General features: G+C 30.7%; 1 protein-coding gene and 1 long non-coding RNA gene across 9 annotated transcripts in view; one reads left to right on the plus strand and one right to left on the minus strand.

Moving 5' to 3' along the window:
- Positions 1–23,284, minus strand: part of LOC105149603 (phosphatase and actin regulator 2) — a 289,109-nt gene that overhangs the window by 185,210 nt on the left and 80,615 nt on the right. The window lies entirely within an intron of this gene.
- The window catches only part of LOC147907755 (uncharacterized), a 35,757-nt gene that overhangs the window by 11,556 nt on the left and 917 nt on the right, over positions 1–23,284 (plus strand). The window contains exon 2 of the long non-coding RNA XR_015547031.1: positions 20,847–21,019. This is a non-coding gene — a long non-coding RNA (uncharacterized LOC147907755). The remainder of the gene's footprint in view (positions 1–20,846; positions 21,020–23,284) is intronic.

The following is a 23,284-nucleotide window of genomic DNA, read 5'->3' on the forward strand; positions in this document are numbered from 1 at the left end:
ACGTGAGAATACAGCAAAATGATGAATTTTGATATTCTAAAAATCAATCGTTTGAGCGTCCTTACATAATTATTTTGATGATCCAATAAAATTCTTTTCAGATCTGTATGTATCTAGTTAAATTTTAAATACCTCAGCAAAATCGTTTATTCCGTGTGGTGGCAGTGCTTGAAAATATTGCAAAATGAATAGTGTAATAAAATCAGAAAAATGAATTTTTCACGACAGTAAAGAATTTATACTTTACCATAAACTTATTTCACCGTACTGATAGAATCTTAAAAAATTCAGATTAAGATCATTACATTTCATTATCACAATCTGCAAAAATTGGAAATTAAAATCATGGAAATTAAAATCATTCGGAAACAAAGTTTTTAATAACTTACAATGAGAGTGGATAATCGGATAAGTTCTTCAAGAGTAATTTTTTCATTTAAGTTACTAATTCTCTCTTATATGATACAATTTACAAGTTACAATTTAATCTAATTAATCCCTTATGACAAATGCGTTCGATCAATCCGAAGCGTGCCAATCAATAATGAACTATCGACGAGGCATTGTCTGCGAATATGTATCATGTTGCAGTGTATTTTGTAATTGCTAGTTAGACCGATTAATGTGCAAATGAGACGCCGCGCGCTAGTGTGTGCACGGATGCTTGCGGTTATTTAATCGAGATTCGATGGTCGTGTAAAAGGGGTTTAACGAAAGCCACGTAAACGGATATCCAGCCTGGATTTCGGAAACCATAATCGTTAGTCGTTAGTCATTAGTCGTTAGTCGTTAGTCATTGTTATCACAAAAGCCGTACAACAGATTGTGTATATTAGACGTAATCAATGTTAGAAAGAGAGAGGAAAAAACAAAGATCTATACGGTATATTGTTGAAATATTTGAAAATTAAGTGAAAATACATGAGAGAGAAAATAATTTTGTTTGAACTATTAAAATAATTATACAGAATAATTATACAGAAATATTCGTTGCATTTTTGCTGAGAATGTATTACATTGAAATAATATGTAATAATTTAAATGGAATAGAATTAAAACAAATTAAAAAAAGATTAATCGATATACATTTGCTATTACAAATTCGAAAAAGATAGTTTTAAAATATTTGAAAATTTAGATAGATATGAAAATAATTTTATTTGAATTATCAAAATAATTATATAGGAGTAATTGGTTGCTAAATTGTTGAAATTTTTGCAATGTCAAGCGTTCTACATAATTTTAATAATCCAATAAAATTATGTTTAAATCTATGTACTAGATCCAATTAAATTTTATAGATCTAGAAAGATAATTTCATATAAATCCCTGCATTAAAAAATATACAAATCCTTCTAACGATCAAGAATCACGACTGTAAATTTATAACCTATAGTTATTATTTACAAATATTGATATTGTTATTTTAAGTTGCATTTATATCTGTTCAATGATCGTGCAAATTCACACAGCATATCACGCCTATATCGAACAATGTATTTCACGGATTGAGCACAAGTTAATAGCATAAAATCGACTATATCTAAAAAAATATGAGTATTCAGCCAAATAGTACCTAATTGTTACCTTTCACCATAACAAAGTAAAGCCGATAAAAGATACACGAGTTTACTCATTCGGCAGGCACTAATAGCGAGTCCGGGCGAGTGAAACTCGAATTTGACACGTTGGCGAATCGCTCTCGCGGAGGAAGGAATTAATTATTACCATTAAAGCAGTCCAAGAGGAAGGGTGAGCGTAATATGTCGCCTAATCGAGTTGCGGCATCAACACGGCAATCGAATAAATGGACTCGAATGCCGCAGCGACGCATCGTTACTCGACCAGAAGCTAGAACTGGATATTGCCGCTATTGCTTCGATGCAACAGGCGCATCTGATGTAACAATAGACTCGCGTCATTGTCAACGGGTCTTGAACCGTGTTGAACAATCCCGCAATCGACTGGCAATGAATAGACAGGCTAAACAGGGCGATACGAAATCTTTTGAATCGAGCTTCAAACATCCATGCTATTTATAGTTCCCATCTTACTTGTAAAATCGTTATAGTATTCGTAAAATTCTAGACAATAAATATGTGAAGTAAGCTCTATTTTATCATAATGAATATAATAAGAAGAGAATACAGTACATACAGTAACTTGGATCACTATTTGCGCCATAAAATTTTTAATATTGTTACACATAAAAATCTAGCTCGTTAAATGCAAAGTATTAATAATAAAGATTAATCGGAGCAAGTAAAATATTATATCGATAATATGTTAATTATGTAACCTCTTACAAAAATGGACCACATCCTGTCTTTAATTATTATTATGACTTAAAAGGAAACATCTATCTTCTGTATTGATCTTTTTATTAATTATTTATGGTTTCGAAAGCATTTTATAACGGAGTGAATAGATTTTAAAAATCTAACATTTTTCAAAAATCTAATCACGCTGTTATAAAATGCTTTCGAAACCATGAAATTTTTGTCGGAAACATTTTTTCCTATCCCGAGATATTCGCTTAAAAACGTAAAAACTAATTTTATTCAAGAGAATGCTGCATCTCTAAAATTGAATTATAGTAGCTAAAAAACTTTTTTCTCGTGATTAGGTTCATCTATTCTAAACTTACGCAGATTTTTTAAATTCTACACTTGCCGAACTTACCTTGTCAGTGAGTATGAAATATTCGCTCGTACTTATTTCTCATATTTTCTCATGAATAAATTACATTTACTAATTTCTAATTTATTAATGCTTAATACCAATGATGTTAAAATCCTATCCTATTCTTGTATCAGTAGCAAACGAGAAATAATACGAATTACATTTAACATAAAAATGTGCAATTTCAATTATTAATAATAATGTAATTTATTATACATACGTCCAACGCATAACTGAAGAACTATCACAATTACATTAGTTTCATTGTGTCCCAATGAAATATTCGTACTGAGAGCATGGATGCTCGCATAGATACGTATCGTGTCATTCCTAACAACAATGTGAAAGACGATTTGTATTCGGCTGCGGCGCATATTACGATATCGTGATTCGCTGTCACGGTGACGTAGCGGATTGCATCGCGCCATAAATCATCAGTAACGGAATAATAAAGAACCGCCCGTACACCTTCTTTACCGAGCTTGCAGCACAGGAAGCGACATAAAAGTCATAGCGGGTGGAAAAAGGCATAGATAGAATAAGGGTTGCAACAGTTACAGCATGTTGCATTGAACACGGTAACGACAGCGGCGCAGTGGCGTCTCTCGCCATCAAGGGATGCTGGGGTGTTGCTATGGAGATATCACTTCTGTTCTCTGATTACCTGGCCACTGGTTGTCAACTTGAAACCTCTGATATTTCCCCTGCTGCATTGACTTTCCGGCATCTCGTAAAAACATTCAAACGTAATCATTTTTATGCCGACTCACAATACACATCATTAAACAGCATGTGGTCATTCAGAAGTAGTTAATTCCTATTTTTGTCTGCTGTTTTTTATTATTACATGTATTTTATAGATTTCTTTATGAAGAATTATCTGATAATTTATTTCGAAATCAGATTTTATTGTTAAAAAATATGTAATTTCCTTTAAAAAATATACAAAAAGAATGGTTTTATTGAAGTATCTAAAAATTTAGCTAAATACAGATCTGAAAATAATATTGGACTATTAAAATAATTATGTAATATGTTCAAGCTGGTATCAAAATTTTTTGTAGTACTTCTCATTATGCTTGAATTTCCTACATAATTATTTTAATGGTCCAACAAAATTCAGGTCTCTCTCTATACGTAGCTAAACTTTTAAATATTTCAGTAAAATCATTCTTTCCATGTTATACATTTTTATGTTATTCGAATTGTAATTATTTGACTGTCTTTATTATTTGAAAGGCAGCAATATTAACATCAAAAACACGATTGCATATTGATTCATTTACATTAATGTAATGCCGATACATATTTTGCAATAAAATATTAAAATAATTACCAAAATATTAACGCACCTTTTCTCGAACAAAATATTCAGCCAACGCATTTGTTCGAAAACAATAGAATTCGTGAGTTATCGCACAGAGTCATATTTAATTGTTGGTAAATTGACACAAGTTTCGTGCTTCACGATTCGGATGCATAAAAGCCAATTGTATGCAGACGGTTCGAACGACAGGACCGCTAAGTTCGAAACCATGCTCGATAACAGACAGAATTTCGTGCCACAAAGCATCGGAAACCATAAAGGTAAGCCCCCTCCGTCCCTCGATCGCTATCAGCTTACCCTATCAGAATACTCTCGCCCCCTCTGAGGTTGGGAAAGGATTACGCGGAGGGATGCGATGCTTCAGATCTCTATTATTCGCTTTTCAACAAGAGCTAAATGCTCATTAATTCTTAGCAGCATTGTCATCTTTCTTCATCTACATCCTTTCACGATTACTTTTATAAAATTTGCAATTGTGATTATTAATTAATAGAAAAGATTTCCGGATTCAATCTACTAATTTTTAATTTATCACAAAATAAAATTAATGTGGAGACTATCATATATTTATTGTGTGTGTATGTGTATTAAAAGTGCAACATTTACATTTTATACTCTTCTTTAAATTCTGAAATTTAAAATAAAATAATTCAACACATCTGTTTCGCCCCAAAATTATGGCGCCAGCATTATGGCTTATAGTTATAACATATATCAGATGAAGATTTATTATAAATATAAGAATACATAAACTTAAATTTTATAAGTTACTCTTGTCTCAAAACAATAAGTCTTAAAAACAATAATCAGTCTTATTTAAGGGAAGAGAATTATTGATATGATTTTAATATTATTTTATTTTTATACTGTATAAAAAAGATTATATAAGATTACATCAAGAATATTTTCATCTTGTTATCAGAAATCTTTCCTCAAAAGGTAATTACGTATATCGTAAATAGATATTTTGCTGTCTACTTTAATTATTATTAAATAAAAACGCAATCAGAGAGAAGGAAAGAGATATTTCAATATATAGATTTTAGATTATAAATTATTAAAAAAAATAGTTTACATGTACACCCCAAACTTTAAACTTAATAAACCGTCATTCTTCAGTTAAAAATATTTTTTCTTTTTAAAGAAAAAGATAAATAAATATTATATAGAGACGTATTCTTATTTTTTGCGATTTCAATTCTGTTATTTCATTTAATCTTCAACTAATTGTTTTATTTCTGATTGAACCTTGCATTAATAAATCGATAAATGTTCGAAAACTTTAATTACATATCAAAGTCAATTTAAAGTAATAAGACAAGTCGTTCAATCTACGATTCAGTGTGGGTTAAAAGACAAAAAGTAAAGGCGGGTGATTCTTTCCCTTTAATGGAAAGACCACCTCGAGATTCGGTATGAGATCGAAGATGGAGCCGTCGTGGATTGAAATGTAATTACTGAAATTCCTTTAGGGGAAATGAAATCGAGAATAGAACACATACCGTTCTGAAATTGTAGCAATTTCGGATGCAGTAATTGCCGTGCGTATTCAGCTGTTCGATCAATATAGTTACGTTTAATCAATTATAATAGATCGCAAAAATCGTAATCAACAAACGAATAGAAATATATATAAGAACGAGTAGTTTACAAAATAAAATGAGGTGATTATAAATCGTTAAATTCATGTCACATTATATTCAATTGAAGTTATTTTTAATCATTTCTTATAGATCGCCAGTGCTCCTATTAAATGTGTCATTAATTTAAAAACTAAAACAATGACATTAAATAATTTAACCCGTGAAAATGTATTAAATTTGACTCGAATTTATTTTATTGTTTGCTAAATGCACACGTTAATATGGACATTGTCTACTTCAAAACTAATTACAAAAATGGATTGATTTTGACATTACATTTTGACATAAAAATTGAAAGTAACAAAATATTATTTAACTCTAAGAGATTGAATTGTCATTGCTCTTTTGATATCCAAACAAAATGTATAGACAATTGTGTATGTATACATATTTTATAGATAGTTGCAAGCAAATAATTTAATTAAGATGCGGATAATAATTTAAACTAATCTAAAAACAGCGTTGGTTAAGCGGACGGACACCAGAAAAGTGCTTCTTGTAATTACTGAAATCTAATTACGCGTCGTTGGTCGGATCTAAAATTGATTACAAGATTCAACGAGATCTCTCACTTATTCCAGAGATATACTTATATTTTCTCAAACAAAATGAAAGAAATACGAGCAACAACCGTCAACCGTCTGCGTTTAAAGCGTGTCAAAGTCCACTCTATTTGAGTCCGTAAGTTTCCCGCAGGCGAATGCACTCTCAGTACATTATCTCGATATGTACGAATACATAAGCAACGTGTATGCTTGTTATTTTTGTTATTTTTTCAATCAGTATTCCGAGCTTATTGTTAGAAGAAACAGAAATAATAATTTATTTATCATATACAGAAATAATAATTTATTTAATATATTTATTTATTATACGAAAGATTAAGGAAAAAAAAATTAATAAAAAATTATTAGTCTTTTATTATATTATTTATAATTGTAAAATAATGTAAATTGCAAAAACAAGAACTATTATGGGAGATACTATTTTACTTCATACTATTACTGATTATTTATCGATTCTTTGTTTAAATTACGATACTGATATTCAAATTTAATGCGCAAAAAACTTGAATATATTTTCTAGATATATTATATATTAAGACAGTTCATCAATGATTAAAATAAGGCAAAAACAATTTTAATAAATACACGAAAAATTATAATAACTAAATTATAATAATATTGCAATAATATAATATAAGAAACACAATGATATTAAGGAACAGTATTATCGTGAAGATTAAAAGTATTCTAGATATCTTTCAAATAGTTTTGCTGTTCATTTTAAATTCAATGAAATGCAAATGGAAAAACAGTTTTCACAGAACGATGGATACACGACGGATGCACGACTAAAAAGCCTTAAAAGCACGGCGCCAACACCCATCCACGCTGTCCGTCGTTCGCTCGTTTTCTGTGTCGAGCGCACGTAAAGCCCTACAAGCTGTTTATACTGCGTTCTGTGCTTGCAGTAAAAGCTTATATCTCGATAAACGATTAAATTGCAGCTTCGAACGCATCGTGACGACAACTAATAAAAATCTTATTCTTTCAATGTATCGTAATTCGTATTTGATATAATCGTATTTATCATTTTTTTCTTGTTGCGTAATAAAATATTAATGAAACAGTGACAATCTAGTTGTTTATAGTATCGTTTATAATTTATATTTTTCCATATCAATTCTATTCTCGTCAGTTATTTGATAAATGTGTGCTATAATATTATTAGAAGTATTACCAAGAAAAATGTACCATAAATTGAGTATTACTGTCACATAATATCACAACAAATCACAAGCACGTGGGTGGAATATACGCTATACGAAAAGAAAGATTTTGCTTAAGCAAAATTTAGTAGCTAGACACGAAAAATTTAGCTAGAAACACAAAGCTGAAAATAATTTTTATGGACTTTCAGATGGATTATCAAAATAATTACATAGAAATCTCAAAAATGATGAACTTGCAAAAATCTTGACGTTCTAACAATCAATGTGAGCGTCTTATATATAATAATTATTTTGATAATCAAATAAAATTATTTGCATATCTGTATCCATATCTATAATAAATTTTTAGATATTATAACAAAACCGTCCTTTTGTGTGTAGTTTTCAAATCTTTTTAAAAACTAAATAAAAATATTTCTCTATTATTTTTGTTTTCTAACACCGTGCTTAAGTTGTCATCATTACAAATTATCCCTATCAATGACGAGATAGTTCTGTTAGAAATGTTCAAAATGTAGTGTCATTGAATATTTATTCGTACAATTCTGCAAATAATTTGAAAACACAAATATATAATATTTTGGCCACAAATCAAAAATTTTCTACAAAATTCTGTTCTCTTTCAAATAGTAAAAATTAATTATACAATTCATGATGATGCTTATCTCACATCAATTATAAACTGCAAAAATAAAGTTGCATAAGCCTGCATAAAGCTAAGCAAAAGGATGATAGTAATAATATGATTGCAATGTGTTAATGCTCGTGATATTCGAATTAGTGAAATTTGGCAGAAGTAGTTCAAGTTCTATCATATTTCTACTATATTCTCTTGATACATGCCAAATGTAACGTTGCCAAAAATGCATGTTAATTATTGAGAATGCTCTACATCTTCCGACCAAATAATTGAAATATTTCGTTCAAAATATTTTTCGTATCAAATTATTAAACGATGATAGAAGTTATCAGCGGAATATAACACAGTATTGGCCGACACGCTTTACAGCTTGCAATTAATCGACATTTAAAGTTACGGAAACAGAGACATTCGTTTATAAAATCGATAATTAAATGAAAAAGAAACGATTTTGCTGAAACATCTAAAAATGTAGCTGGATACAAATCTGAAAATAATTTTGTTTAAACCAACAAAGTAATTATGTAGGACGCAAACAGATTACTAGAAAACTGCAACATTGTTATCAACGTTTAAGTGTTCTACATAATTATTTTAATGGTCCGACAAAAGTATTTATACATATATATATATATAGATCTGCATCTAGCTTTTTTCAGATATACTTCAACAAAACCATTCTCTCTTTTCGGATATGGATTCAAGATAATTCAAAGATATATAATATTTGTGTACTTGAATATATAAATTCTATTTTTAGACGACCATTTAATGCTAATTTTCACAGCAACTTTGAGACAATTGATCTTTAGTGTGTTAATTGTGTTATACAATATTATACGACAATAATTAAAGTGTCACAGCGATACGCATCAAGAATAATGACATTTTCCCAAAGTCATTATTCGATTCAATAAATATGTAAATAATTCGACGGTGAATCAGTTCTCGATCTTTCACGCGCAAAAGAATGAGGCGATGTTATTTTCGGCCCACTTGTGTCAAACAAGCCAGTCTTATGAATCTATATGAGCGTGAATCATGATCATTATACAAGATTTAATATGCGGAATAAAATTGGTCGTTCTCAAATAAGGTATTTCGACACTGACTGAGCTATAAATTCAATGATATCGATTATACCTACGCATGTTTATCTACTTTCCCAAGTAAAACCCAATAACGCGTGGAGCGAAAATATATAAGCATCTCCATTATTTAAAAAAGCTATTTAACGATAACGCTTCTTTTCTAGAAAATGGACACCGTTTGCTCCAGAATCTGAGAAATCACGGCAAATCGAATGTCTCTTGTATAGGTACATATCGCAGAAAGAAATAAATAGACATTGACTCACTCTTCAAGCATTAATAAAAAAAAAATATTTGCGTCAGATATAGTTATTATAAATCAATAAATAAAAACGCAATTTCTCTAATATATTTATTACAGTGTATAAAAAAATATTGCTTCATTGAAACATTATTGACGTATTAATAATTTTCAGTACCGTTGTGTGCAGGTTTAAAAGTTGCTCAGGAATATTACACTGATAAATCAAGCAGTCCTTTAAGTAAATTGCGTGAACATTGTTCGTCTTATCAGCCAACTCTTCTTCGTTTGAGTCTGACGATATCGCAGAAATAACTGAATTCTACTCTATGGCCGTATGACTCTCTACTCGTTTGACCACTTAATAAAACCTCTCTCTATCTCTCTAGCTATCTCTCTCTCGCTCGTAGTTTACGACTAGCACCGTTACTCGTCGTCCCTCATAGGATTATGTTCACGTGTGTACGCTGTTGTACAGTACATTACCACGCCAGTAATGCGTTTATGTTGTCCGTAAACAATGCGTGTAATAATATACCTACGTAGGCCACGCGAGCTATCACGTAGTTATAGCGCGCTAATTATTTCACGGTAACAGAGCACATATGTAATCGAGGCGATTTACGCAAAATCGAAATGTAGCGAACATAAAAATGTGATTAGATCGACAGGAAAAAGAATGGTAGCAGCCGATGTTTTGAAAAGAAAACAAAAAATTGAAACTGAATCAGTCATTCGTTGAACGTACCAAATCGCAGATTTTTGTAGTTAAAATGAATTACAATAATATAAAAAGACGAGTATTGTCAGCGATATTTCAATTTAAAATTTAGAAATTTAATTTTAAAACATCAAATTAAATAAGATTTTAAACTATTTTAGATGCAAGATCAAAAAATATTATATATAAAATCAATGTGATTTTCAAATAAATTTAAATGTTGTTTCGTATAATGTAAAATAAAGTGTGATGATAAATAAATTGTTTGAATTACATAAATTATATGGAATTTATGTTTTATATAATAAAACACAGATATACTAATTAGAAATTAGGAATTAAAAAAATTCAATGCAAGTAGCAGCGAATTCTCCAAAATACAAAAGATGAACTATTGCCACTTCTGCAGCGCACTTCGCGTGAGCGCAACTTCTGTTGCGGTGTATATGTACATATATTAATAGGATCGCCTATACCATAAATAAGCGCGAGCTTCCGGTTTAACATGCTCGTGAAAAGTTAAACGAAGCGTTCGTGAAAAGCTCTTTTTATAACGTCCGGAATTATAGCACGTGGAAATAAAAAGATAGATTTAATATTAATCTTCCTTTCTTCTAACTTTGTAGATGCTACGATACAAATTCTATCGGAATATCCCATATACTTTTGATAGCAGATTAATATTTTAACCTAATTATTTATTCGTGTATGTATACCAAAGAGCATTTACAAATTGTAATTTGTATACAGTCGACTTATTCGTGAATTTATTATTCGCGGAATCGCTATTCGGGGTCAACATATTTGCGATCATATTTCTTTATTCGCGATAGATATTTCAATATTCGTGAATATAAATCGCATATATATGCAATTGCATTTTGATCATTTTGCTGCCTTTTTTCAATAAGAATTTTTATATATATGGATTGCACAGAATTATAAATTTTTTTTCGCATAAAGAAACAATAATGCAATGCGGATTATATGATTTCATATGAAAAATAAAAAAATTGGAAAATTACAGTTTTATCTGTCTTTTAGCGTCAATTCATAATCATATGCTTCATAAAAAAGTTTTATACTTTATGAATAAAATAAGCTTCATTCCATAAAAAAACAATACTGTGTGTGCTTTTAATGAACTAGGAGGTTTAGTATAAAAGAAGATGCTTGAAAATTGCATACGTGCAATAATGTTGTAGTAAATATCAATATCAGTATTATATCATGTTACTACATCATAAATAAAAATAATGGTCTACTCTCTTTGTTTAATTTAATTTTTCTTGGAACATATCCCGTATAGTATGATACATTTAAATTTCGACTACAGCGACGAGTCATTTGGATTTTAAACAAAAATTTTTGAATAATTGTACAATGTATAGGAGATTGATTATAAGATTCTAAATTGTAAATAAAAAAATGTTAAACCTTCCTCTCATCAATCGCCATAAAGCAGAAGTTCACTTGCATACTTCAAGCAAGGATGCCTTAAAACTCAGGCATAGTTTTCATAGCTTTGATGTCCATTTCTAATGTAAATTAACTTTAGCTCAATTAAATTTATTTTTTATCTTATTTTGATTCTCATAATCAGAAAAAGATAAAAAATAATAGTTAAACTGAGATTTTAAAGCTACATTGATACAAATAAACATGAATGAATTAAATGTTTTATAAAAACGTTTTATAAACTGCAGTTATAAATATTTGGATATTTCTTTTCGTATTTTAATGTCAATGTTGCCAATGATTTTCACTTTTATTCTTCCCTCCTGCTTATCAGAAATATAATACATACGTAGATTCTAAAAGTTTAAATCTGACTATACAAACCCACAATCGTGAGAAAAGACGTCTGATGGAACATTCATTAATCTTAGAATGTTAACTTTTTTCATACTTCTTTATAATTTCTGAAGCTCCCATTTCATGAGAAATAATAAAATAAATTTCATGAAAATGAATTCATTTATTATGTCTCAAAGATATACACGTAGATATCAATCGATGATTAAGACTAATTAATTTTGAATCAATTTATTTCATTATTTCGAACAAGGCGCAAAGTTTGCAAGACTATACACAAAAGTATCACTATATGTATAATGGTATTTACATGTTGTGGAGAATCAAAAACAAAAATATCAGTTAAAAATAGGAATTTTTTCTTTTATTTGATTTATTTTTATATAATTTCCACTTGTAATTGTTAATATCATAGTTGTTATATTCATATTGGACAACTCTAAAAATTACAACTCGTTTGTAGTTATTGCGCACTCAAACGAATTACTTTCCCTTTCTTTCCTGATATATTTCTGTGACGTAAAAACTCGTTACCAAAATTGAACCAACGATTCTCAAAGAAATGAGATTCGATTTTCTGATATGCCCGAGGCAATAACTTGAGAAGAACGTTCAGTAATAAACTTTCTACTGAGCCGCACAACGTGTTGGCAATTGAAATTGGCATTCAACGTTTGTTTAAATCTTGTAGATCAAAATATGCAATGTTTTCCCCAAACCGCGTAGTCAATTAATATAAATATATGCGCAATGTAGTAAATTTTTAGAGTGTAAATAATACTATAATCATTATCTAAAGAATGAATTAACTTAAAAGATACCGAGTGCTATAAATAAAAACGAATTTTACAAAATAAAGCTTTATTCGATCTTGCATCGCGAATAAATGTGAATAGTAGTTTGCAATATGCGTCATTAAAAAAAAAAATTGCAATCGCATTTAGCGTGACGCCACAAATTCCATGTAGTTGATGATTGAATATTCTGATTAATGACTATTCGAAAGTTACAGAGCACCATTATAACTATGCTTCCTGTTTTGGGTAGTAAATTCGAGTTTCAACCGCGCGCCTCCAAGTGTGCAGTAGATTAATTAATTAAATTTAGCGGTTAATGCAACGACCCATGAATTTAATTACTTTGATCGCCGAGAAATAAAATTTTGGCGGGCAGCACGATAACTTTTCTAGCAAACAATGTAAGCGTGGCGATCAACTACTTTTAAATGTTAATTACGATTCATCGCTTATTATTTATTAACTATAATTTTTCTTATTAGGTCCAGTTTTTCATTATCTGATTAACTTGTGATTTAGATTTAACCTGATGTTTTATGTAATGGGCTTTATTTATGATGATGTCTTGGAAGCCCATTCGATGAAGTATCAGATTAAGCTTAACCACAAATTAACAGATAATGAAAAATCGGACCTAAGTAATTCACATTTCGAATACGCGTGCACTACACACGTACAATATAAATCTAATTCAATTTATAAAATGCCTTGATAGGATCAATATTGGATTATAGCTTTTTATAGATCAATCATGTTTTTTACAAACATTATGTCGCCAATATCAATAATTAGAATGTATATAAACAATATTCTATTATTTGCTTTTATCTCAATTTATGCTTAACACATAATATTCAAATTTCTTGTTTGTCTATTTGTGCAAAATATGCATAAGTATTTATTCAAGTCAAAACAAAAATATGATACATCAATAATCATATTTAACTTTTACATCATTAATATTATAATCAATTTTTAGTAATTAACTGATAATATATTAATTTTACGTTAATTTTAATTTAATATATTAATTCATTTTAAAAAAAAATCAAAACTACTTCGATATACAGAATAGAATGCTTAGAGATGCTTTTACGATACAAGTTATCTTTCTAACTAACATATCTGTATAAAATTAACATTTACGCAGAATGGTCCGAGCTTTTAAGCAAATTACATGTTCTGGCCACCAACATTAACTGCAGTTTCGAAAGCGTGACTGCGAAAGCGTATTTGAAGAACGCGTTCTTGGAGAAGTGCTTGAGGCAAAAGAACATTTCGGAACTTCGTGACTAGGAAGAAGCAACTCTATCATTAAACGAGGTCAATGAATTTTGCAACCAAAATGAGCATTTAAGCTCATGATAGAGCAGTTCATGTAAGATCGCTTACGAAACATGTTAGCAGCTATATATAATTCCAATACAATTTTAAAAATGTTTTTCAATAAACGTTGTAGCATCCTATTTAATCATTAAATATAAATTACACGAAAAGCATTTATATAATTTAAACAAATTTTAAAAATCTAAAAAAGAATATTAATTGTATATTAAAATAAAAAGTTCTCTCTCTTTCTCAGTTTAAAAACTAAAATCGTAAAATCTTAACGTATACTATTCAGTTCAAGCTTGATAATTTAAAAAAAAATTTATACTAAAAAAAAATTATTTTTCAACTTATAAACAAAATTCAATTTTCTAATTAAACCAACAAGAATTTTGATGAGGTTAAATAGAATTTCTGGTTGTTTGTAATGTAGATATTTTCAGAAGAAACTTTCAGCTTTAAAGAAATGGACAACTGAGCTTTGTATAAATTAAAATATATATTGCATAGAATAAATTGCAGAATAACTATTTTTCAGAAAACAGGCTTGCACAGAATTGAACCGACAACAGCATAAAACCTCAAAAACTTGCTGTCGACATCTGTAAAGCCGATAGAAATAACGGGCCATGCGAAGAATAAAATTTTTCGCGTGGGCAATCTCCTTCGTGTTTTTATCGCCTAGTTCACTGTCTCAGTTGCATTTTCGTTTCGTCAGCGAAAATGTTGGAGGTTTTTCTCGTTTTTTCATTATTCAACAAACTATGCGAGAGAGGTAAAATTTTTCGTGTTATACTATACAACCTCGCAAAGATTGCGCGCATAACTTAAATTCGTCCCGCAAGTATTAGTGCAAACAAAATTAAGGTAGCATAATATTTTTCTTAATTTGGTAATGATAAAAATATAAATTAAAAGCTTTTTTCTATATCTCCTGAGCAAAGATAAAATGAAATGATATTCATCGATGAGACAAATCGACTTTGAAGCTATCGTATGTCAAATATCATCAATTTGCTCTGAAGTCACATAGCAAGAATAGTCGTGCATTCTCGTTTTATTTATCTGATATGAGCATACTGTGTAATTATCTATTAATGTGAATCACTGACGTTTATTTCTATCAATGAAAATTAACTTTAATTTTGGTTCAACATAGTCTTTATCTTTTTCTAGTCTCATTCTAGAAAAAGACAAAAAATAGATAAGTTAAACCGAGATTAAAGTTAATCTACACTGTTGGAAACAGACAAATGAAACAATGTGTGTCTATCACATCACAAATTTAGTACAATACTGTCTGTTAGAAAGAAAGATAAAAAACCGTGTTTTCAATATTAGATATCTCGATATGCAATTACCTGCTCAAATCATTATAGTAATATGAATGTTTGCAACGCGTAAGTTCAATCGGATTATGTAAAAGAATGTTCAAAACACTATCAACGCAAAATGATTTACTCACGATACGAGTCGCTGGCGGAAGGAAGATAAGAAAGATCTGATGATACATACCTGTAACAGAAAAGATAACATACATTTTAAAATGTGTTACATAATGGAACATATTTCATTCATGTCAAACTTATTTTATAATAGCATATAATTTGTAACATTTTAACGTTACTGATATAAAATTTTCTATGAAGCATGAAAGATACATAATTATCGCACACACTAAAATAAAGTTTCAAATAGTATTTTAAGTACATATTTTTTCATCTTGGTTTCTCACATTTCACATATTTTACTTTTACATAAAAATTTAAAAAAGCTTCAGACTATTATTTAACTCGGCATTATTTGAATACAATCTGATCAACCGAAACAATAACGTCTTTCATTCCACAATCAAACTTTTTCCTGACATATTAACATAATTTTAATTCAGGACAAATGAATTAGGAAAGAATTAAAAAATTAGACTAGGATACTTTTTATAATCCGTGATTCGAAAGAGTTAATCCCTTCCTCAACGGACGAATTAATCCCAACGCGCTCTGCAATTAACACACTACGATAAAAAATAATTGCGGCGACCTCGATTCCGCTTTCTCGCCCGGAGCAACTTCCCGTACAAGTTTCGATCATCTTCCACCCTAACGGCAATGATGATCGGATATTTCATTGGTGATTTTGATTCGTGCACACGCGTGATCATAAGAGTTTGGCGGATCGCCAAAAGCGGTAGAGAGAAAGGAGGAAGAGGATTGACTTTCGACTACTTCCGGCGCTGGGGAAGGAAGATTCCCTCTCGTTATTCTATGTTATCGTCTCCTTTCTACTTCACATGTATTTATTCCTTTCCTATAAAATAATTTCATTTAATCTCTCTCACGAGAGAGAAAGAGATTTCTTGTTTCCTTTTCATAATTTTCTTAAAATCTTAGCTTGCTTCTTACCTTGTTGATAAAATTGAATCAATCTAAAAATTAATTAAAATATTGTATATAAAAAATTAATTGAAATACTAATTAATAAACTTGATTAGACAAAAAGTAAAACATTTCAGCTGTTCAAATTAATATTACGTATCATAATCGACATGAATGGATATTATATATATATATATATATATATATACATGTTCGTACATATATACACTTTTATACTTTTTAAATAATAATAATAATAAACAAATATATATTTATAAATATAAATTTTATATTATACGTTTATATTATATATTTACATTAAAGCTGTATTTAGGTACCTAAACAGTACATCTTTTCTCTATTGTTACCATTTATCGTGTCACGTTATTATCACTGTTATCATAGGAATATTTAATGTGTAGTACTTTCGTTTATCTATTCTGATGAAGTTTGGACCAGAATAATAAATTGATTTCTCTGTCTCTTGTCTTTTCCTTTCTGCCGTCCTTCGTTAAGTTACTTTTTTAACTCTGAAAACGTGCCAAGGCAGAGAAAAAGAGACAGAAAGAAACGACAAGAGTGGGAGAGGAATATGCGGAGGAGGTGTTAAAGGAAAAAAAAGACGAGACGCGAGCTCAAAGACCTTGGCAATGTGCAAGTGACGATGAATGGCGAACACGATTAAAGTAAGGTCGCTGGAAAAATGTCGGAGTGTTAAACGTCATTCTGGCGCCACGTGTGCGCAAATATGCGTTGTTGTCAGCAAGATGACTTATCAATACGGAATCGCGACAGATTGCCAGCGTGAATTCGCCAGTATCCGGCGAAATACGTGCATCGCCATAATTCATATAGGACATTCGCATAAGTGAAATTATTGTCATTTGTCATGATAATCAACAAGATTTATGCAGTGAAAATCATAATAAATTCTCGTATAAAAATATGTATACGTTCCCACTTTATCTCATGGTCAAAGATAACTAATAATAAAGTGATAAGCGTACACTGAAAAAAAAGTCGTTGATATGATTATAATTGATAAAATAATAATTAAAAGCTTCATTTTTACAGTTGTTATTATTATTATTATTATTATTATGTAATATTATTTTATCAATTATATACTCACAAATACTAAATGCTTTTCTTTCAGCGTATATATATATTCTCGATTATATCATTAGTTATTATTAGTTTTATCGTAAAAAAAGTGTTTTGTTGGAACAAATCAAGAATTAATTTTAACCATGACAACATCGCTAAAATAATAGAAATGCCTTGCTCTGGTTTTACGTAACGCCACAGCAACAATGCTTCCACGAGTGCGTGCAAAATTTGACGGAAATAGAATGGAGTGATTGGTGCCGTTCGGATTGCATAATGACATCTTAGCCGACCGCTCCGCGATCAGTCGACTTTGGGAAACAAGAAAGATAGTCCGTGTAGATGTTAGGTAAACCGACTTTCACTGAAATATCTCTATCAAGATACGAATCTTATAGGGCGAATTTAGAGAACGATTTTAGAGAACAACGATTATAGAAAAATAATATTGCCTGCGACACACCTGTCGTGAAATAAACAAAAAGCAATGTGATGTGCTTCAGATGCGATACAATATACTTCTCGGATCGATACAATATACTTTCTCGGCCTGCGTTATAAACCACACGCCGTGTAAACTCAATTGCGTGTATGAGAAAAGCGACGAGGAAACCTTTCCGGAAGATATTTCTAGATGCATTCTCCAGTCGCATCGATCTGGTGCACATCACGTTCTAACGAAGCAAAACGTTCAATACACGTCAATTTTCTATACTCATAAAAATATATTCTTCTAAGAATTAAGATTTCTCCAATTATTTTTAATTTTTCCTCATTATTATTTCTATAAAATAAATGTAACAAAATGTTTTTTACTATATAAGATATTTTGAAAATTTGGAATGCAGTGATTAAATTTTTCAAAAGTAATTAAGAAATAGGAAAATTAAAAAAAATGGAATGAAATAAATATGATTGAATAAAAGAACGTGTGAAACGTAAAACAATAACACTAAAAGTCTCATCGTCACGTACCATCATAAATCAATGTTATTCGGACCGTTACACGAATAGGAACGTAAGAAACAGCGCGAAGCAAGAATTAAAATTCGACTATAGTCGTCTCCGGCGACAACGTTCTTGCGAAAATATCTGTTTCCATGTCGCGTAACTACTACGCGTACCGTAATAATGTAAGATAGCAACGTCGCTGAATCGTCGAAGAGAACTGAAATTCAATGAAAATAAAGAGAATGCGCGAATAAGAGTTGCTCGCGCTCGATAAAACAGCACGATTATGCAAGGAATAAGAGAAGTATAAACATTAAAAGTTATATTACACTCCGTGGGAAGAATCACTTCTCGTCGGACAAGCCATTGATCGTCATCAAGAATCTTTTCTTTCATATTAAGATGCTGAAGCGGCACTCCTTCCAAATTTCTTTTTTCAATTTATCGGAATTCCGGCAATTATATATTGAGTAAACGACGAAATCGAAGTAATCACGAAATGGAAAGAGAATTATGTAAAAACAAGAATTTTTTTTCTTCAAAATTGATCAATAATTCTTATATACTAAAATTTCTTGCATACTCGAACAGTTTGTAGAACCATGTCATCATCTACTTTTGTGCGCGCAACAATTCTCCTACTTACATATTTTACACGCACGAAGGAAGCTTTGAGTAGAATGTTTCGGAAGGAAAATTTATTACAGCTATATGCAAAAGTAAGGTCACATACACCATACGTTGAAAATTGCCCATGAAACTTGCGCAAGAATTTAATATAAGCATGATTTCTTGATAATTTATCGTATCTTGATATTTATCTACATATTATGTGTAGATTATGCAACCGAAAAGTTATGATACTATACAGTAGAAGATATGTTTCCACATGTTTAAGAAATTCAAATTAATATTTTATCAAATTTTAATTCAAATTTATATTTTTTAAGTATATATATATATATATATATATATATATATATATATATAAAACAGAATAATTGCGTTATAAAAGTTTTGTTATCTATAAATGAGTATTCGAAAAAAATAATACATGGAAAAAATAATTTTGCCAAAGTATAAAAATTTAGATAGGATGTAAATTTGAAAATAATCTGTTGATCATTGAAATAATTATATAGAAAATTCATGTATGATTAGCAGCGCTGTAAAAGTTTTGACATTCAAGAAATCAGTTTGAATGTTCTACATTATTTAGCTAATCCAACGAAATTATTTTCAAATGTGTATCTATGTATAGCTAAATTTTTAGGTGTTTAGCAAAAACGTTCTTTCCGTATACTAATTTTTTTTATGTAATTGAAGTTTGAAGCGTTCGTGAAGAGAAAATTAAATTTTTTTCCATAATAAATAATGTTGCTACATTTTGGAAATAAAAGCTTCTGTATTTATAGTAATTTATAGTAGTATGTGAAAACTAGTCGTTAATTTTCCAGTAGTATGTGATAAAGTCGTTAATTTTCTACGCGTGACATCAGACAAAGTTACGGGTACAAGTTCGGCGGATACTCCGAGATCGATTTTCCGATACTCCATTATGTATAGTTGCTTCGATTGTAATTTTATTCCGAACAGCCTTGTATATTGTTATGCGCACAGCCTTAATTGAAGTACTTTTAGTATTCTTGGCTTGTAGCTATAACAATAGCCACTTCGTATTTGCATAGCTTGTATAAAAGAGCAACCCTGAATAATATCCGTGCACTTTCGCATATTTCTTTAATGTTCTTCGTCTATCCTGATTTTTCTGCTCTACATTTTTTGAATCTTTTTCCATTTTTATTTTAAGCACATTTGCTTTTTATTACTACATTTCACCCAATTTTAGGTTTCTATTTTATATATACATACAGAAAAGTACATAAAACATATTTTACATTTGCGTTGGAAGCAGTCCACTCAAGTCCATAAAAATCTGTTTTATTGATATCAATCAAATTCGGCCGTCGCTCCAGCATCCCCTTAAATTGAACACTTAGTGTCAAAATAATAACACAATTTATGAGTAAATAAAACAAGCAACATAAAAATATTTTAAAATATAAATTCTAAGATAAATAAATAAAATACATATATGAAAAGTACATAAAAATTTAGCCGGATACAGATTTAAATAATTTTATTAGACCATCAAAATAATAATATCTATAGGAAATTCAAATATGATAAAGATGCTGCAAAATGTTTTGACATTCTAGCTTGAGCTACATAATTATTTTGATAATGATCCAACAAAATTTTCCAACCTATATCTACCTAAATTTTTAGATATTTCAGTAACCTTTCCTTTCATGCGTGTATTATAATAAAAAGAAGTTTCTCAATTGTGAAAAATTAATTATACCAACTAATCATTTTGCTCTTTGTTAAGCGATAAAACTGCGACCTTCAGAGACAACAACGAAGTGCTCGTGCAAGATCGAGATTCTAGCTAGATCAACAAAGTTGAACTCAAAGCTCTCATCCTATAATCCATTGCGTTTGTTTTATTCTGTTAAATCCTCCAATCGATTCACTTCACTCTCTCTCCTGAGACATCATTAAGTAAGTACACTTCGTCGGAAGCAACGTGCGTGATGTATGTAGAAACAATCAAACTATAAATCGCGACAATTATAAGAAACTAATGTGCTGACTATTTACTGACTATTAAATGAAATAATTATAAAGCATCGAATTATTTCTTTAAAAATGGAATTGATTATCTCCAAGAATATCACATAATCTGAAAAAACCATTCTACAAATTTATAGAAACTTGACTCTTTAATGTCAATTTAAAAATTTCGATTTATATTAGAATTAAATTGATAATTATGTATAATTTATGGAAAAAATTTATTTTTTACATGTACACACATACACACACACACACACACACAGAAATGTGCAATTTGCATAATACAGTTTCAGTTACATGGAGCCGAAAAATATTAAATGTACGTCAGATCATAGGGAAATTTAACTTTTGTTTTGCGAGAAGACAAACGGAAGTCGGCAAAAAGTTTCACATTGGTATGTTAAACAACATGCTGGAGAAAAATCTGATCTACACAAGCAGCAAATCAGTCCAGGCATTCCTACGACTTTGCAGATGCGAAATTGCTGAGCGTTATAAATAAAGCGGACGGACGAATAGCCTTGTCCACGACAATTTAAACGTGGGCGGCTGCATTTTATTTGCACAGTAGAAGGAAACGATCGACGATAATAAATGGCGCGCTAAAAATATTAGTTTCTGAACGGATCGCCTCGATCAATTCCGAAAAATCCCTCGTCGCAACTACGTGGTTTCTACACGTGTTTTGAATGGTCTCAACTCTCTTTCACTTATCCCCGAATACTCGACATTCTTTTCCAACAACGAGAAACGGTATGCCCTTTAGAAATTTACTCCTTTGATACTTTATGTTCTACAAACACGGATTATTAAAGTAATGTTAATCCAAAGTCAAAGTAGCATAGCGTTTTTGCGGTCAACAATTTTCCACCGCGTGTTATTACCAGACATCAAGTACGACATTATATTCATCGCTCAAGAAGGCCAAGAGCATTAAGACTCAAAGAGAGTATGCTCTTCCGTTTCCTATATCGTCTTTCTCCCCATCTCTCTTCCTCCTTTCTCTCTCTCTCCTCCTCCCGCCTCTTTCTCTCTCTCTCTCTCTCTTTCCGCAAGAGACCGTTATGTTCCTCAAAGCGATCGACATGGCAGATGGACAGGTACTTCATCCGCAAGTATACAACAAAAGGGTGGGACGATATCGCGACACAGGCACGTACCGCGAGAATGAAGATATGGCGTTTTCAGGATGCGCATGGACATGCATCCGTAGTCTCGAGACGGAGACACACAAGGATACATACATAGGATAGAATGAATCGCACGACGGATGTTTTCCTTTTTCTTTCTTTTTCTCCTTTATTCCTTTCTTAGTTTTCGTAGCTTGCTTCCACACGATGCTGATGCGTTAATCGCTTTGCGAAGATATATAACTACGACAATACTAATCCTCCGCCGGCAACGTGGAACTTCAAAAGCACTTCCTTTTTTTATTATAAATTCTGATAAATAAATTTAAAACTGCAAAAAACAAGCACAATCCAACTTCTGTCCCATGTAGAGTTCGCAGTTACAACGCTAGCTACAATGCTTAGCCAACGCTATGACTGTCAATTGACGGCAAAGGTTCTGTCAATTAGTACTGGGCCATCACTGGGTTAATAGTTGGGTTAATAGTGCAATATAATAAACAATAAACATATTTTTATCATAAATTTGCATACTAAAAGAGAGAAAGAAAGATTATAAAATTAAATATTGATACATCGACAAAAAAGGAGCGAAAATATTTGTCGTATAGCAGAGAATTATTTCTCTGCGAAACACACGGTTCGCTTTTAACCACCGTACACGGAATTCGTTATAGAGATGGCCCAATTCCAAGAAATTCTCTTCGCCAATTCGAAGCATGAAATTTTCGCCGTGTCTGACAAATAGTTCGAAAAGTAGGCGAACTCTACTACAAAATGCGCAGGATGCATTTTATCGGCGCGCTGCTCGGGGTTTTGCAGCTAACATCGTCTGGCACACATTACGATATCTCTTTACATATCTTTATAGGAACGGACAAAACTGTGAGTTCACCAGTAGAACAACAATATATGTTTCGAAAAGAAGAGCTATATCTGGCAGCGGTACTTCGCTCGCATGTTAACCGTTGAATATACTCGTGCCAAAAATGAACGTACATATAATATTCACATGGCGTTTTCGAGGCGCCATATGACTCAGCTTCAGAAAATATTCTTA

Source organism: Acromyrmex echinatior, chromosome 12 (assembly GCF_024713525.1).
Source record: "Acromyrmex echinatior isolate Ae372 chromosome 12, ASM2471352v2, whole genome shotgun sequence".
Taxonomy (NCBI): domain Eukaryota; kingdom Metazoa; phylum Arthropoda; class Insecta; order Hymenoptera; family Formicidae; genus Acromyrmex; species Acromyrmex echinatior.